Source organism: Haliaeetus albicilla, chromosome 1, assembly GCF_947461875.1.
Source record: "Haliaeetus albicilla chromosome 1, bHalAlb1.1, whole genome shotgun sequence".
In the NCBI taxonomy this organism is placed as follows: Eukaryota; Metazoa; Chordata; class Aves; order Accipitriformes; family Accipitridae; genus Haliaeetus; species Haliaeetus albicilla.
Genome location: NC_091483.1, coordinates 44,477,621 through 44,490,936, shown reverse-complemented (window position 1 = coordinate 44,490,936; position 13,316 = coordinate 44,477,621). Strand labels below are relative to the sequence as shown.

Sequence of the window (13,316 nt, the reverse complement as noted above, 5' to 3'; positions counted from 1 at the left end):
AAAAGTGATAAATGAGGGCTGAACACCATCCAGATCACATACCTAGTTGTAAGAACTACAGTAAGCAAGTAAAAATTCCATCCTGAAGTAACAATTCAGTTTAAATTAGAACTTGCAGTTACTCCTGCAATTTAAGTCAATTGCTATTCTGTGGTGGCCATATACCAGAAAAACTTTCTTAGACTATAAAACAGCTCAGCATAACAAATATAAACAATGAACTCTTCAAACATCACTTCTAAGTGCAGAGTGCAAAACTTCACTGCCAACCCTAACACAAATCCTCCCAAGCCTGTACCTGCTAATCATGTTTTCAATGACGTTCTGAATGTCTCCCCTATCCCCACCTTCTACTCATTAGAAAATCCTCCCTCATTATCTTGACTGATTGCTTCAATTAGCAAGCAACTCAGTCACTCACATTATGTTCTATGTTTCAATTCCAGGAACATAAAGGTTCAGTAATATACTTCAGGTTTACTTAATTAAAAGGAAAATTAACTTAAATGCTCTATAGACACAGTGCTGGGTTAGACTGCCTGAATAATGTTCATACACTGCTTGCATCAGCCGAGACCTTCCTTGATCTCAGATTGCTTTCTCCATAAATTTATAGACATATATTTCTCTTTATATTTACATCAGAACAACAGATGGGTGATGGAGATTTCCACTAGAAATGCTGGGAGTTTAAGATTTGGAGCCAGTAACATCCACTATTAGGTAACTCATTGAATCAAAATAGCCCAGTTACTTTTAGAGTGATTACTTTCTGATCATCGTGATTTAGTCTCAATAGGTATTCAATGAATTTTGTTTTACTAAAACTAATGATTCTTCAATTTTTCTTTTTTTTTTTTAAGTACTTAAAAACAAATACTAATTTGGACCTTTTTTGCCTTAAATTGTATGAAATACTGTTTACGTTTTAACCGCCAATGCACTTTTGTCAGTTACCACTGGTTCTACGTTGCATTTAGCCTATCAAATTCCAAGTCTAGAGTTCAAATGATTTAATCATCCAATTTTCTTACTGCATTTCAGATTTTCATATCAGTTCAGGTTTTCTAGCTCTAGAAAATATACTGGGGTGCATATGCATATACGAGCAGGCAGCAGTACTTTGAAGTTCCACCTTTCTTCACAATTCTGAAAACTAGTCAGCATCATTGAGACCTGCTGTACCCTTGACACCTGTTATTCACATGATTCAATCACAGGTGTGTATCACAGTGTGAATAATGTCTTCCAAATCTATGGTAAACATGTAAAATATACTCTTGAGAACATAGTAAGAATAGTAGTAAACGTTAAAGGGAGAAAACATGTTGGAGTACTGTGCGTGAATAATTTGGCTGGCTATTACCAGTCTGGTTATTTTTCTGAAGGGAAATACAGAGGAGAAAAACAGAAAAAAGAATTTAGTGGGATTTATTTTTTTTTTAGTTGTAGAATAGGTAACAAAATTACATGAACATGTTTATCATAGCTGATTTTTGGTCTTCAATCTGTTCTGTATTTAGAAATGGATTTACACACCCCTCAGCAATTACCAGAAGTGGAACGTTTTCAGTGAGAAAAAAATTTTGTTGAAAACTGATATTTTTGCCATTGCTTAAAATATAACTTTATTAACATGTGTGAGGAAGATGACAAAACTTACATGTTACTAAACTTAGGTACTGTGCATCAGCAAATATAACTGCACCATCTCTAGGAACAGCCATTCAAAAAAGAAGTTTGCCAGACACATCCCAGTTATGAACTATTTTCTTTTCTGAATATAAGGGAGACATGCAGTAGCTTTTATGTCATTAGGAAGTAAGTCAGTGAATGCTAGCAAATTTTTAACAACAACCCAGTATAAGAAGAGGTCACTGTTTAAGTAAGGGTTGGCATAGTTCAAACTACTTCATCAATAGCACAACATTGCAAAGTCCCTCAGCATACAGAAGTACAATTTGTACATAGTTTAAATCTCATGTAGCTTTCAAGAACAAAAGCCATACAGAAAACCTAATTAAAATTACAGTGAAGCCAAAAGCCTGCATAAAATCCAGGGTTTTTTTAAAACACTTTTAGAATTCGTTAAAAAAACAAACAAACAAAAAAAAAACCAAACCACAGACCAACCACAACTTGGGTACATCTTACAGTGTACCTCAGGTTTTCACCAGAAGTCATAGTCACACATGCTAAGAAAGGTTAAGATAACGTAAAACAATACCTGGAGATATGAAAAAAGGAATGTAGAGTGAGAGGCATTGAAAAAAAGAAAAATCATCTATCTACACACAGTTAAGTCAACAATTCTTAGGGTCACTTCTGCATCAGGGCTTCAGAACCAAGAATATGGCCCTGCTGTAGCCAACTCCCCTTCAAACATGGAAGAAACATCTTAATGTGGATACACATTAAAAAAAAATCCTTGGAATGGTCAGGTATTACTCAGTGTTACACAAGATCTTCCACACCAACTAACCACTCTCCACCTACAAAAACTTTCTACACCTTCATGAGGAAGATGACAGTTTTATTTAAGACAGCTAATCCCGATTCTAGTTTCATCAGGATTTCTCACTACAAGGTTGAAAAATTAAGGACTCCGGTTGTATATACTCACTTTCCAAAAAATATCCTGCCTTGTGATACCACAGGAGATTCACTCCTTGAACTGTTCTCAACGGTTTCTAGTGTTTGAAACAAAGAATCAGGGATCCTTACAGGAAGGCTACAAAAGAGAAAATGCAGAGGTTTTTTGCCATGTAAGAAATCCATAAAAGTCAAATTTGAACAGTAAAATGAATAGCAGTGTAAAAAATATCTTCATGTTCAGCAATAGCTTTAACTATTAGGTATTTAAGCTTAACAGTAAGACCATTTAAAAGTAGGGAAAAAAAAAGAGGAGACAAAGATCCTGTTCTCTGTGGGATTCAGACTTTCCGCCGCCCCCCCCCCCCCCCCCCAGACAACACTAAGCTTCAGGTTAATTACTACTATTCTACTAGTAACAATAAGATGCTGTCTTGTTAATGGCCTTTCTTATGCTTTTTCCAAGTAAATGAACTATCCCATCTCTAGTCGGCAGCAGCAGTTAAACTCTCTACTGAAGTGACAACGATTATCCGCTGTTTTCTTAAAAACAGCCTTCCACCTTCCCCCTTTTACCCCATTTGGAAATGCAATGTGAAATCTTAGTTTTATTTACCTCTCAACTTTCAGATGACCCTGAGCTTTGAAAAACCTCTGGAAGCATCCGAGTACCTAAAAAGAAGGTGAATCTAAAGGAAACAAACGCAGCCCTTTGATAAGAGTTTGGAATAGCAAGTACGCACATTAAAACAAAGCAGAGGAAGAAGCCACAGGGAATATTATGGATACATAATGGAATATTTAGCATTTTAGAAAAGGAAGTGGGTTCTGCTGTCTTGCTACAGGACAGGGATATGGAAAGGAGATCAGAAGGCTTCTGCTTATCTCAGAAGTTATGAAATACTTCATTGCTTTACAAGTAAAAACTAGCACAGCAAGTTTGAGCAGTTTTAAAGAAAGACACAATACATTCGGATGCAGAGCATTTTAAGAATCTGAAGATAAATAACAAAGTAGCATAATGAAGAAAAGTTAAACAGACTGCATAAATTATGTTGGACAGATTATTTCTAGAAAACTATATTGTCACAAATGTGACCTACCTATACATCAAAGAAGTGCTGAAGCCTCACTTAAGCAGAAGCAGTTTGGACCAGCTGTCCTTCATTATGGGTTTCTAGCTTAGCTGAGGGTTAGAACCTCAAGTCTCTGCTGACAGATGTTTGAGTAATACTTTATTTGGTTGCCTTTGCAAGAAAGGGCTGAAATGATTGCCTTTGCTGACAGGAATCTTAACAGTAACTTGAATTTGCAACGGTACCCGTTTCTCACAGGTCATCTGATGCAATTTTAGCTATGTAAGTAAGTAGCTTTGAATCTTCCTCAATTTCATTAGAGACTTCTGAGTAGCCTTAGTCTCAGGCAGACAAGTTGTTAAAGCTTAGTACCAGAGGGCCTCAGAAACCCAAAAGAGGAAAAAATGCATAAAGTCTTTCATACTAAACAGACATCATGGTTAAGTGAGCTGAGTGGTCAGTTTAAAGGTATTTATCTTTTTAATGGGAGTTTAAATGTAAAATCATTACCCCTAAGTTAAAGTTGTTATTAAGTACCAAGCAATAAGTTATGTTACACCACTGACAGTATGAAATTAAGTTCCCTTTGAAGGGTGCTGCACTCAGTTTAAAGTTGCAGTTTCTGCAATTATGCAAGAGGTACACCCATTCCTGAGAATCCATCAAGTTTATCTATATTGTCTTTTTGCACTTTTCCATGACAAATGTCTAATTTTCTTCACATCATATAAACATTAGATATGAAATGCCCTCAAAGGACTCAAAAGGAGAAGCAGAAGCCTTCTTCAGCATCTTAATTTTAAAAGGATATTTAGGTGAGAATTTCTGTGTAATACTATGCTTCCAATATTCTCCATTAAGGAGTTCACATAGAGCTAACATGCCAAAAAGAACCCAATGTTTGACCTAAGAAAGGTAAAAAGGAAGTGAAAAGATAAAATTGTTTTGCCTAAATCAGGGGGAACAGGTAAAGAAATAGAAATATATGGATATACAAGGCTGTAATTTGGAAAAGATTCTGAAGATAATAGACATTCCTGAATTTTGGGAATTTTTCTTTCAGACAATTCTCTGAAATTTCTAGAATGACATTTTGTTAAGGGTCAGACAACAAAAAGCTGAAGTAAACTTATAAGGCTGTTAGGACAAGTATTTAATGTGTACTATTCTTTTCACAGAGTTAACTGAGCAGCTACAGCTAGAAAGAAGAAATATCAAATGCAAATCTATTCACAGATGTTCTGGAAGAGGTGATTATCTTGTGATAAGGTAATTTTTGCTGATAATATTCAGGTTGTTAAGATTAGAAATACTCAAAAAAATATTTACTGAAAATACTGCCTGAGTGAAAAAAATTGCTGACAAATTTCAATGCTGACAAACATAAGATATATGACAACTCTAACTTTGCAGTGAAGGGTTCTGTCTTGATTCTTCCTATCCAAAAGTGAGATACTGGATGTACAGATGGGTCTAAGAGGCAAAACAGCCCCTTTTAAAAACCTCCGAGACATTACATTTTGCTTTGAAGAATCCAGGTCTCAAACAAAAAATGAAGATGAGAATATGATTTATACAGAACCCCAGACTAACACTTACCTCTTCAAATAACACTGGAAATACTCATGCTAGTTTCCCACTGACCTATTTATGTTTACACAAGCATTGTTTTCATACTTCAAGTTTATTGTCTATGTATTTTGTCTCTACTGTTTCTCTCCAGTCATGCAATTTATACAAACATAGTCACAATTTTACTAGTATGCTTAACTACAGCTTCTCTGGGATATTTCCCAGCTTTACCTTTTCTAGACCATCATGTCTCTCATGGTTCACATTCTGCAAGAGCCTGCAGAAATTCCACAGCAGTCTCCATTTTCTGAAGTATATCCTAAGTGATGTAGAATCTCTACCAATACAATAGGATGAGGTAACAAGAGCAGCACTTTTGCCATGGTACTTGACTGATCCTGTTTATTAACTCCCTGTATTTCTTGTAGATTCACTGGAACAAAACACCCATCATAGTAACAGCTGTCTCTTTCTGAAATGCAAGGCATAAAAGAAAGTATTGGCAAGCAAAATAATCACACTTTCACCTAATACAGTAATAAACACCATTAATTTCTTCCTTACTGAAGTAGAGAAAAATGGATCAGCTTAATTGCAATGTTATTCTGAGATGATAATGCAAAGGCTTAAAGGAATAGGTATGCTCAAAGCCATATTAGAATAACGTGGCTGGAAACAGTATTTCTGGCATTTCTTAAAGCTCTTGCTTTTGGATTCTTTTTCTTTCAAATAATCACAGAGTAAGTTCTGTTTATCCTAAAATATGGGCAGTGTTCATCTTCTTTCTTTTTTCATTTTCAACAACAGGAAATATGAAGATAAAACTAGAAAGGAGAATCAGCTTTAGTATTGGTAGCAGAAGCAATGAGCTCACTCTTCTCTCTTCTCCCAGATATGTATTCCAGGCATTAAATGCAAGAAGCACTTTCTGAAACAGAAAAGCATAGCTTCAATTTGTAAAGAAGGAAAACATTAGCAGGCCGGGAATGAAGAAAGTAGAGGAACTATGGAGAGAGGGCAGTAAAACTCCCTTTCAGCTACAAAAATAGTTCTAACTGAACTTACGATAAGGACTACGTGACATACTTGCTAATAATGATAAGAGAGCTGGAACTAACTGGGCCTATCCACAGTTATGTGCAATTATGTATTTGTCATTGACATCATGAAAATCTTATTGAAGGAGTAGGTATGCATTTAGAGATGCGAGAAATGCAAAACAGCAATTTCTATAGAGATTTTTTAAAATATTCTTGAGTATCTTCTCTTAAAAGTTAGAAAAAATAGATTATAGGGATTATATCTGCAGCACAGGCTCAGTGTTACAAATAAGGGCTCACATGAAGAATAAAAAGTGAACATAAAATTGAATTTCTCTTAAAAAGAAAACCACACGATTTTGAAATATTCTCTATATTGCAGACAGCTTTATGGTTTTAAAGTTTAAGAACTAAAGCTTTTTAAAATAACCTGTATAATTTAACATGTTTATCTGAAGTTCACATTTCTAAGCTATTGAGAATTTTTATGCGGAAAAAAGGGCTGATTTTGTCAGCCTATAGGGAAGTTCTTCAGTTTTTAATCTTTTCCCAAACACAAAGGCCTTGCTGTGAACTCGCACCATCGCTCCATTATTCAAAGCTGTTCTTATCTTCTCTATGACTTACAGAACTGCAGCTAACCTTTTTCCTGATAAGACAACATTGGCTACTGTTATCTGGAAAAAGCAGCAAATGTCAATCTTTTATGAAAAAAAACATAGCTTAAAGACTAAACTGTTTATATTATAGTAGACAAGTCTGTCTACATTTGCCAATAAACTATACTGAAACAGAAAATATGTATCATAATGCATATGCTTTATTTAGATGACCATGCTATAGGTTCTAATTGCAGTAAGAGTCAACTTTTTATTTTGTATAACAACTAACACTGGAGCAACAAAAAAAGAATGATCTCCTAGTAAATTATCTGACTTAAAGTTCAGATCTAAAAGCATTATTTTTGCATGAAGTGCAGGTTTACTTTACATGGAACAGGATATTATTCCTTAAATCACTCCAAATACAACTTCAATTTTTAACTGGAAAGCACTGAGCCCATTTTGAAATAGAAATCTTGAGTTCAGGTAACTTCAAGCTTAGCAAAAACTTGTTAGTTTTAAGGTGTTATGAAAAAACCTCAAAGGTAAGCAAGGATTATTCCTTACTCGATTTTACCATTTCTGTTAAAAACTAATATTAACTAAGTTATGTTTTGAACCTTTTTATTAATCTTTTTAAACATATTTTTCCCTTTAGTTCCCACAGGAAAGCACATTAAAATACACGTAATAACAATCATTGTGGGATACATGGGATATCACAACTGCGTAACATGAACTACTGAGAACACCATTTAACTTTAGATCCCACATTCAGTTAATGATGTATATGTTGCTGTCCAAGTTGTTAAGACTAGAGTTATCAAATTAGCCTGGTTATCAGCAGGAGCACAGTTAGTGCAACAGAGATTGGTGTGTTCTACCCAACAGACTTCCTGGGTCTCACAGTCTGTGCTGACCTCAACATTACAGCCCTGGTAACGAGTCAGGACCTGAGCTACTCAATTCACTGATAACTTAGGTATGCTTACATAGGCTACAGTTACAATTTTATTTAAATGGATTTACAGTGAAAAGACCAAAGATTACCTGAGAGAGCTTACGCTGCTGAGTACACCTGGGGTTTAAGTGTTCACATTAAAGCTCGCTCAGGTAGACAACAAAAAAACTCCAATCATTCTTCCCCACCCTCCAAACATTAAATATATAAGCATAACAGAAATAAATAGTCAGCATACCTGATGGGACTCACGCTGTGAGAAAAATGCAGAGGAGACTGCAAATGAAGAAAGAGCTAAATGAGTAATCAAGACAAATTAACTGAGGTGGATTTCTTTAAAGTTAGCCATGTGCTAAAGTGTGCTGCTGGAAGTCAGCAGAGGTCTGAAAGGTCTATTACCTAAAGCCCAAACATCCTCTCTGACATCTATGCAATTTTAAATAACCTGTCAAATTAAATCGAGTCCTCTCATTTACAGGTCTGCGACTTGTACAAGATTCAAGATACCAGCTGTCACATTCTGTCCTCACATAGACTAAAGGTCTATGAATCATCTGCTGAAGCAGTATTACTATCTTAGTACTGGGACAGTACATGTTAAATAACCTGTAGCACTTCAAAAGCCTGCAATACAGAAACAGACTTACACAGTAGATACGGTTGGAGTAGAATAAAGTATACAAACAATGATATCTGATAATGAGAAGACACACAACAGGTTCACTGAGAAGCTGCAGCGATGTAGTTTGACTATCTAGTAAACCAATCTGGTCCTGGTCCTGCTGCTTTTCTTAGGGAACTCCTGCCATTCCTGCATAGGTGCTTGGCCCTAATGGTTCCCTGCAGGGTCAAAACACTCGCTTTAAAGATGAAACATGGAACTCTGGAACAGTTCACCTGTGGTGAGAAAATGCTTAGGAGAGTGAGTGAAATCTCTTGGGAGACTGAGTGAAAGCTTGAAGTCAACAGTGGGGAAAGCACTAGGATCTTTTAGCATCAGTTCAACCATACAACCACAAGCACCTAAATAAGGAATGGCTGGAACTCCTTTTACTGTACTTGAGAGGCTTGAAAATAATTCATTTTGTGTACTAATCACTGTTTTAGCAGTGAGCTTCTTACTGTGCCAGTGTTTGGTTTTCCTTAACAATCTGTTTATTTCTCCTTTTTCACCCCATTACAAAATGAAATAGTTTAGAAAGCATTGGAAGGTATTTAAAGACTAATGAAAGTAACCAAATGTTACTAATTCACTGATCAAAGGAGAGTGTTTTGTGTCCTTTATAGAGCTAGGAACAATGACAGTATTTATTAATTGTTACAGTTACTACTACAATGTTTTATCATTACACAGCCATGTAGTCATGGCTGTCATCTTAAGAGAGGAAAAGAAAAATATAGACATATACTGGAACACACAACTCCAGCTAGCCAGCAACACCTAAAAAACCCAACCACCACACCCCACACCCCCAAACCCAAACAATACTTTAGTTTTCACTATATTCAAGGTGACTGTGATATCTGTGATACTAGGTCTGACCTCACATATATCCTAAATGTTACAGCACTCAAAAAATCACCATAGCAGACCTAAAGTAGGTTGGGAAGAGCTTCTCTGAGGAGATACTATAATAGGAGACAACGTACCAAAGTATTCACTCACCTCATAAATCATAAAAGAGGCAAATTAACCTGTGCAGGCAATCTAATAAGACGACAGACCTTAGTAGTGAAGGGATTTTTAGTCCCCAGAAAACCAAGGGTGATGTACAACAAATATCATAATGCAACAATATCACGGCCTGTTACTGCCAAAGAGGATACTTACCCCAAGCTCACTTCTGGGTACCCCCAACTGCTTACTCCTGTCTTCTCCATCTGGTGTTGCCATGACTTTGTGCCTAACCAACTCAGTTTGACTGAAATCTGCTTCTCTTGCATCTGATCTCCCTCCAGCTGAACTGATCCAGTACACGCTGTTCTGTGTGCACAGCTTCCTGACAGATAAGCCAATTCACTAAGAGGGACAGACACAGGGTCAGGGCAGAACCTCATGGGAAAGAAGAGGGCTGCTGCTTTTGGCTTATCAGAAATTATGTGCCTCCAACAAGCTTCTACAATGGTGGTTGTCTGATTATCTGAGATATGCCCAAACAAGGCTAGAAAGCAAAAATCAACTTCATGCAGCGGAGAAAGTAAAGTACCCAAGATCTTTGGCACTCCATCTGTGAGTCAGAGGGGACCCAGACCCTGAATAGCTGTCCATATGGCTGTCAAGGGAGGAAAAACATACCAATAAAGAATTTATATTAAATTTTGCATTAAATTTGTATTGAAATATTAGCATAAATTAATATTAGCAATGAACATTCAATCATATATTTTTTTAGACAAACAAAAATCCCATTCCATCCCCCACAAGCCCTCGATACACCTCAACAATCATGTATGCACTGGACACAAATTCCTCTTGACCTTGATGACTCTATTCTGAAGCATGAGATTGATATTTTTGTTTTAACAGGCAGTCAAAAGTGTTCTGATGAAAACATGGAGAATGCAGAGGGGATTACCTAAATCCTGGAAGCAGAACAACAACAAAAGGGCTTTGAACAGAAACACCAATTCAGATTCCAAGACCAACCACCTCCCTCCAGAGGGATAAAACCTCATTTTTTTCCTCAAGTACAAAACAGAATTATGACAAACAATTTCATTTTTACACCATTGTTCACCACTCTCCCAGTTTCAGAGGGGCTCCTAGGAGGAAAGTTTTCTGAACTTGAGGAGTCTAAGAGTCTGAACTATCTCTTCTCTTTCTGCACATCACCTTTGAAGATCTAAAAAAAGTTGTAATCATCATGTTGCCTTCATCATGAAAGTGCTATTCCATTGTATTATCAGTATGACCATCGTACTATAGTGAATTTCCCTACTCGTTTGAGATGCTTTAATTTCAAACGGTTCTCAATTATTAGTATACTTTTAGTTAAATGCACCCCCTTTGTATTTCATGTTGCTTGATTGTCAGACACATTACATTATGAACCTAACTTTTTAAGCTTTATTTAAAAATATGTCCTGCTGACACCTGTTTTTGGTTCATCCAGAGCCTTTTTCATGCTTCCCTTGTAGTTCCTTTTTTATCTCATCCAGAACAATCTCCTGCTATGTGGACCTCATTACAATAACCACAAAAGACCTCCATATTCTGGGCATACACTTTTCAAGGCCACAAACGTCTCTAGGACTTCAGTTTGCTCTTTACTCAACACAGCTTCTCTCCTTAAGAAGCGATTCATGGATCATGATGATTTATCTAATTTGTTGCTAAGGTGAAACTGTACCTGTACAGCAAACCTCACAAACTTTCCCAGAACACCTACAGAACATCACAGCTTCTTGTTTTTCTAGATCAGTATTAGCTAGTACATATATACATCAGTCTTCTAAGTTGGGGGCAAGACAATCAGAAAGCTCACTAAATCAAAGCCATGCCTGTAAAAAATACTTTCACTCAAGGCCAAAGTCATGAAATCAACTGTGAAATAACTAAAGACATTAATCTCTTTCAGTGCCTCCCAATCACTAGAACAATTGGGTTTTTTTCTGTGCTAAAATAACATAACAATTGTTATCCCTTCCCTCTATATAGGTAAGAAGATATTTTATACTGAAGACAGTTTATGATCAGTGCATCAACACAGTATTATGCAAGTCAAAGTCAGCTTCAAATGAAAAGTTTTAACAGTTTTTAATATGATATTCAATCACAAAATACTTAGAGCAATAAATGTTTGTTGGTACATCTTCATTAAAAAGTCTATGTAATACAGAGAATACAGAAATGTTCCAACAGTGATGCATGAAAAAACCTACAGAAAACTTGAGTCACTGGTCTTAAATTGTTATATCACAGCTTAAAAAGGAATTTGATGAAGTATTCAGGCTAGCAATCTCCCACAATATCAGCACCTATTTTTCTGTAGTTCACACAAGAGCACAACTACTTTATCTGAAATTATCACAGCTGTCAACTACTTTTATAACTACAAGAAGCTGGAGCTTAAGTTACTACTAATACATAAGCTCAAGTAAGTTCATGAACTTACCCTTTAGTTCCTTCCATAGGTTCCAATGGAATGGTTTCAATTAAGAGAACTCTTAAAACCAGACTACATTTTTTTCCATCAGCTTTTTTCCTAGCAATTCTTAAAGTGGGCATACACAATGAACCAAACCGCATAATACTCTCAGGAGGAAAACAAAGAGAATCACTTAATTTTACAGTTGGAGAAAGCAGACATAAAGAAGTTACTATGACTTATGCAACAATATAGGGATAAAGACTCTATGTAATCCCAGATCGTAAGTCAGTATGACAGGAAAGGCATAGCACGTTCAACTTGATCACCTGTGAAACAAATGAACACGCACTGTTAAAAATAACTGGAGAGTCTTCAAGTGTATTAAAACTCACTTATAGTGATAGTAATGAAATGCTGTGAACTACATTAATCATATTGTCAAGCTTATCACTTTACAGTTAAACTAAGGTTGAAAGGAAGACTTGTTTCACATTTTTATAATAAAGTGTGATCACCAATACAAAATACTATTTTAAATGCCTTACATGTGCATACATGTTTATAACACAATACAAAAGGTTTCTAAACACGTTCCCTGAGGATTGGGTTTGCATTTGCCTGTACAGTTTATGGTCATTTTACATAGCCACAGGGACAAATATATTTATTTATTTATATTTTAGAACACATTAAAAATATGCCTCTAAATCCACAAAAATGGGCCGGGGTGGGGGGGGGGGGGGGGGGAGTTGGGAGAAGTCAGAAGCACGTGTAATAAATAGAGCTATTTTAACACATGAAAAGTGACCCAATTCCAAAATTATGTAGATTCCCCTGAATCCTATTTTCCATGTTTTTTCAGACACACATTTGCCTTTTCACTCAGTCAATTCAAAATAAATTAAACAAACATGCAATAAACAAGTTTTCATGAATACATACGCTGGGACTTTGCATAGGACCTTCACTTCTAGCTCACTATGGGCTCAGAGAAAAAGAATTCTTCAGCAGTAAAACATTAACTTGACCCATTCTCCTGCTGTCCAGTTACTTGTTGACACCACAGCATGCTGCTCCAACTTAAAGTTCAGACACAACTGTTTGTATGCTATGTCATAAGCTGGATCACAGAGCTGATGTGGATGGAAAAAAAAAAAAAAAAAAAACAAAAAAAAACCCAACCAATACCCCTCACAATGTATTTTCAGAAGCGTATACTTAGGTCACACCAGTTACAAAATGCAGTTCATAGCATAGTCAGATGGGAATGAACAGCAGTGGGAGGAAATCCCTTAAGCTGCCAAAAACTTCAGCTTTGTGAAACTATCTTCAGCATTCATGGAAAGTATTCAAGGCTCTCTAACTGCAGTTCTCTTAATCCT

At 36.1% G+C, this 13,316-nt stretch overlaps 1 long non-coding RNA gene across 2 annotated transcripts; it reads right to left on the bottom strand.

Moving 5' to 3' along the window:
* Positions 1-387: 387 nt before the first annotated feature.
* Positions 388-12,667, bottom strand: LOC138686090 (uncharacterized). Of its 2 annotated transcripts, XR_011325419.1 has the most exons (4): positions 8,491-12,667; positions 8,082-8,119; positions 5,472-5,712; positions 388-2,731 (listed from the first exon to the last, which is right to left on the bottom strand). It is a non-coding gene; the product is annotated as an uncharacterized lncRNA (long non-coding RNA). The 2 variants fall into 2 exon arrangements; XR_011325418.1 differs by having other exon boundaries at positions 388-5,712.
* Positions 12,668-13,316: the final 649 nt, after the last annotated feature.